Here is a 6,000-nt window from a genome sequence, read left to right on the forward strand (position 1 = left end):
TTTACTTCCTTTGCCACAACACCAGCCCATGATACATATATTCATTATATATATATATATATTATATTCTCAAAAAAAGGTTCAACAAGCTGTGTGTTCATAGGTGATAATTAAAGTATTTAAATTATACAGCTGACATTAATATCTCCTAAAATGTTACTTAAAAAAGTATGTATTGCACATGGTTCAGTAATGATAAATAAAAAAACACATCCTTTTCAGAGAAAATAAGTCTTAAAATGAGAAACAATAAAGATCACTAGGAATACCCAATGTACAAAGTACATAAAATGTCATTCATATTCCTACTTATCACATGAAGTATGATTTCAAGTGTAGTGCTTCAAGCCTATCTATGATATTGGTCAGAAAAAGTGGAAAACTTTGAAAAGGAGCCACAGCCTTTTCCTGGTTGCATGCAGCAAAGCATTGACGAGACTCCTGGGCTGCCTCTCATTCTGGTGTCTCTAGTTAGTTGATTACATACTTGAGGATGCTTCTCCTTAGCCCCAGAAACTCCTTTCCACTCACATGAATCAAGGAAGATACATGGGATATCACCAACACGAACCTTTACTTTTTAATTTCACTGACTTTTAAAATTTGTCCAGTGGTGAACAGTTTTTTTCTTGACCCAAAGTTAAATTTTTCCAGAACTCATGACTTGCAAAAGTTTACCATCCTTTTAAACACAAAGTAAAAATCAAATTCAAAATTAGAACAGCCTGTGCCATGGAATGATCAGTGAACTGAACTTAATTTAGAATAGCACTGACTCCTTTCCTGCACCCAGGGTTAATAGCAGGTGTTAGAACAGGTAGAGAAGTAGATTTCTTGGGTTTTTTTTTCCTTACTTTTTTTGGCTCCAATCCTCTTTGCCCAGCGTGTTAACCTTGGCTTCAGGTTTCTGAATGATTGTCATACTGATACAGGGGAACACTGGACAACGAAAAGACTCACTAGACTAGCATACTCATAAATGAACTTTGTGACACTGGAGCCTACAGAATATTTAAAGCTGACCGTCACTGGCATTTCTGCTTACTCAGAAACCCTAGCTAATCTTCACAAGAAGATAGGATAAAATTCATCAGAGTTAGCTGCACGAAGATTTGGAGAAAGCAAAGGAAATGATGGTGCAATCATGCTGTAAAACATCTTTCTTTGTCTGATGCCTGCTCTTATGAAGATTTTCTTCAGCACATTTTTCTTTCTACATGTATATCTGAAATATCCCTGCTTGGTTGTAAATGACCTTTGTTCTGTGAAATTTATGAGATTTTCACAAAGTAAAATAGCCTCTGACAGAGTCATTTTCAATTCCTTCTTTACCATCTGCTATATCGAAATCTAGCACATGCAAGGGAAGCTGACTGCCCTGCTCTGTTGCTCACCGACTGAGTGACACGGGACAGGTAATTAACCTCTCAGTGTCTCTCTTTCTTCTCTGTGAATAAGGAGAATAACAATATCATCTACCATATGATTGCTCAGCGGATCTGAATGACTCAATGTGTGCATAGCATACCGTTAGCATGTCGGCCATGTTATCATCAGTTCCTGAACACAGTAGCGTGACAACATGATACATAGTCAGGCAACTCAGATGTTTCTTACCACATTGACTTAAAGAATACTAATTATACATATATTTTTAAAGCATACCAAAACAAATCCATTAAATAAGTAAATGTGACTATACCAACTAAAATGACCATGTAAACCAGAGAATAAAAGATATCCAATCAGCTTATAGCTAGTATGTCATGTCCTTTAAATACAAATATATGGATTTTAAAATACTTTGGTTTTCATCAGATTAGAATGAATAAACTCATTTTAATGATATATTTAATTGCTTTAAATGCAGACAGAGAATATTTCATTTGTTAGTTCACTCTGTAAACTGCCACCACAGCGGTGGTTGGACCAGGCTGAAGCCAGAACCCTGGAACTCCATCCTTATTTCCCTAGAGGTTGCAGGGGTGGCTTAACCTGTGTGCTACAATGTACCCCAAAAACTGTCATTTCAGATTTACAATTAAGAATGAAATATTTTAGCCAGAAAGCAACATGCATGTGTGTTATAAGTAAATGATAGATTGTTCTAGATTTATGGGTTTTGTAGTTTTATGACACAGCTCCATAGCTCTGGGATTTCCCTTCGCCACCACTCCAAGATCCCAGTCCCCTACTGATTTTCCCTATATCATTTCATGGTTGAGTCCTTCATAATCAGTCACAAATTCATATGATACATCTTTAAGATGTGTGTTCACCTACACTGTGACAAAGTGTGCTCTCAAGTTTTTTTCAATTTAGAAAGTTGCTATTCTGTTATGATCATTTGTATGCAAACTTCCTTCTTTGGCCTACTATAAATAATTCAAAAACCAATTACTAGGGACCAGTGTATTTTCTGTTTCTTTTTTTGTTTGTTTTGCTTTGGTATAGGAATACATTGTCTCCTATAATGTAAGCTTCACACATTGGAACTGGGTCAAGTTCTGGCAGCTCCACTTAAAATCCAGGTCCCTGTTGATGTGCCTTGGAAAGCAGCAAAAGATAGCTCATGCCCTTGGGCCTCTACACCCACATGAGAATCTCAAACCGAGTTTGAGCCTCCTGGTTTCAGCTGGTCCAAGCCTGGCCACTGCAGGAATTTGGGGAATAAACTAATTCTACTTCTCAAATAAAGTAATTTTAAACAATCAGTAATAGGCCACAAGTACTTAACAAAGATTGATATTCGAGTAAATGGGTTGTGTATTCAAACATTTGAGTGGCTTTGCAGGAAAAAATTATATTAATAAAAAGGAAATAAGTCACTTAGTAAATCATCATAGCTTTGGGGCTAGCGTTATTATATAGCAAGTAAAGCCACTGCCTGTGATGCAAGCATGTCAGCAGCGTTGGAGTCCTGGCTGTTCCACTCCTCAAGATCCCTGCTAATGGTCAGGAAAGGAGAGAGAGAGAGCACCAGCGAGAGAGCGAGCAGACTATGGAACAAGCATTTGGGCTCCTGTCACCCATATGGGAGAGCAATATGATGCTTCTAACTTCTGGCTTTGGCCTGGCCAGCTCTGAGGGGTGAATTGGTGATGGAAGATCTCCTGGTGTGTGTCTCTCCTTTTATATACATAAGTAAATTTTCAAAGAAATCATCACAGCTTCAACTACATTTTCTGACAGGTAAACTCTTACTATCAAAAAAGAAAAGCACTTTTCTATTTAACTCGATAAGCATAGTCCTTGATTATTGGTTGCAATGAATGTCCCCAATTCACAGCCCTTTAGATCAAGATTCCCCTAAATGATCTGGTCCAGTTTTCAAGATAAGATACCCGAAAAGATATGAAACAGAGTTTCAATATAAAAATTCAGTGGCAAATGTCTGAAGGCATTAATTCTCATAATGCCTCATTGGACAGAAAACAAGATTCGATATTCCTTACCAAGTAGCCATTACGTAACACAAACAAGATACCTAGTTTAATTTCTGCATTGTTTAGTGGAGTAATAGTTTACCTCCTATTGCTGTTAATGGCTAAGAGTGTAGATGACAAAAATAAGTATTAAAAATTCTCCCTAAATACTATTCATAATTTCAGCAATTGTAATTTTAATGACATGTAAATTTAAAATTTGTTAAATAGACATTGCTCAAAAAAAATAGCCACAGCCAACACTAAAATCCAGGCATCCAAAAAAACTTTGTAGTGCCTACTACAACCTTTGTTATGACCTCAAATTAGTTCTTAAACATTTTATTTTGTTCATAATTCATAGGTAATGCCCTACTTTTTTAAATTTAAAAATGTGTTATTCTAGTTATAAGATATGCATTAAAATAAAGAGTAACAATAAATAAGATTCAGGGGGCCAGTTTTGTGGTGTAGCTACTAAAGCTGCAGTCCCAGCATCCTGCTCCTATCAAGCAACCTGATGATGCACCTGTAAGATTGCCCAAGGACTCAAACCCTGCACCCATATGGGAGACCTGGAGAAAGGCCCTGCCTCCAGGATTCAGCTTGGCCCAGCCCTGGCTATTGCAAACATTTAGGGAGTAAGCCAATACATGCATGATATCAATCAATCAATCTCTCTCTCTCTCATGCATCCTTTCTTGCTATCTCTTTCTCTTCCTCTTAGGCTCTTCCTCCCTGTAACTCTGTTTCAAATAAAAAAATAAACCTTTAAAAATGCATAAATAACATTTAGAAAGATGCATATGCTGGTTATGAATGTTGGGAATCATGTACAAGCATTCATGCTTAAGCACAAATATTTAGTCTAAGGTTCAGAATGTGATAGGTTTCTCCTTTTAAAGTTAGATACTTTTAAAAGTATAGCGCTTTCAGCATTGAAAAATTAAAAGTAGTACACGAGTCGCAGCTATCTTTGCCTTCATGCACTTTCATCTTGTTACAAGGTTTTCCTATAAGGCAAAATGCAGCTGTACAGCTAATTATGGGCCTACCAGCCTTGATGACACTCCTCTTCATAAGCAGCCAGTGATTAACCATATGGGAAAGTGTGATTGAACTCCAGATGGGGTTGACTTCTTCATATAACTTTGGACTAGTTGATTTGGGGATAGATATTTTGGTGCTACTGACTACTGAATCACCTTCACAGTTAAAATTAGATGATTTTTTATAACATCTTCAAGAGAAGAGCAAACTGACATGAAGACTGATGCTTTCTTATCTATCAGTAAAACTACAATGAGCAGAATTCAGAACTGTCCAGGACTCACCTAGTGAGAACATATTTATGCGTGTCTTCACATAGAATTCCTATGGATAAATAATTTCTATGGAAATTAAAAGAGAAATTGTATATAAAACTAGGGAAATTACAAAGGACGCCAGTGATGTGATAAAACTAGGAGGAAGGAGAAAATAAATGCTTCCTTCAGGGAAACAGCATTTGCTACTCAAAATGAAGAGTTCCAAAATAATTAGAATATTTCTTTTTATTGTTATTTTTAATTGGAAAGTAAGATATAGAGAAGAGACAGAAAGGAAGATCTTCCGTCCGAAGATTCACTCAAGCAGCTTCAACAGGTGGGGCTGCCCCAATCCAAAGCCAGGAGCCAGGAGCCTTTTCAGGGTCTCCCACGAGGGGAAGGGTCCCAAGGCTTTGGGCTGTCCCCCACTGCTTTCCCAAGCCACAAGCAGGGAGCTGGAAGGAAAGTAGGGCCACTGGGATTAGAACTAGCATGCACAGGGTATCCCAGTGTGTGCAAGACAAGGACTTGAGCTGCTAGGCTACTACGCCAGGCCAGAACATTTCTTCCAAATATTATTAGGACCACCAAAGGCCATGAGATAACAAATTCAAAGTAGAATATTTTTCTTCCTTCTTAAAATAAAACTGTTTTCTATTCTTCTATGCTAGATTCATAATCTTTGGATTTGAGAGTTCTGATTTCACCCAGAATTTACCTAAAATTTTCTGAATAAATTTTCATCTTTCCTTCTAACAAAATTCACAAATACCAAAGATTTAGAACCACAAAATTTTAAAGTTTCAAAGAAAATTTTATTAATCTGCTTTGATAATCATGTAGCATACATAGCTATGCATAATTTAAGAAAATATAACACTTCTGGCCCAGTGTAGTGGCATACCAGCTAAAGTCCTCGCTTTGCACGTACCAACATCCCATATGAGTAGTAGTTCTAATCCTGGCCACCCAGCTTCCTATCCAGCTCCCTGCATGTAGCCTGGGAAAGAAATAGAGGATGACTCAAACCCTTGGGACCCTGCACCCATGTGGGAGACCTGCAAGAAGCTCCTGGGTACGGATTGGTGCAGTTCTGGTCATTGCAGCCACTTGGGGAGTGAACCAGTGGACAGAAGATATTCCTCGCTGTCTCTCCGTTCTGTATATCTGAAAATTTTAAAAAGCAATACATTTTAATAAAAGTGAAATAAAATAGAGAAGTGTTTAAAAAAATAACACTTCAAATTTAAGCCAGGTTTTATCATGCT

Source organism: Ochotona curzoniae, unplaced genomic scaffold (assembly GCF_017591425.1).
Source record: "Ochotona curzoniae isolate NIBS_2020 unplaced genomic scaffold, NIBS_Ocur_1.0 scaffold_3208, whole genome shotgun sequence".
NCBI classification, from domain to species: Eukaryota; Metazoa; Chordata; class Mammalia; order Lagomorpha; family Ochotonidae; genus Ochotona; species Ochotona curzoniae.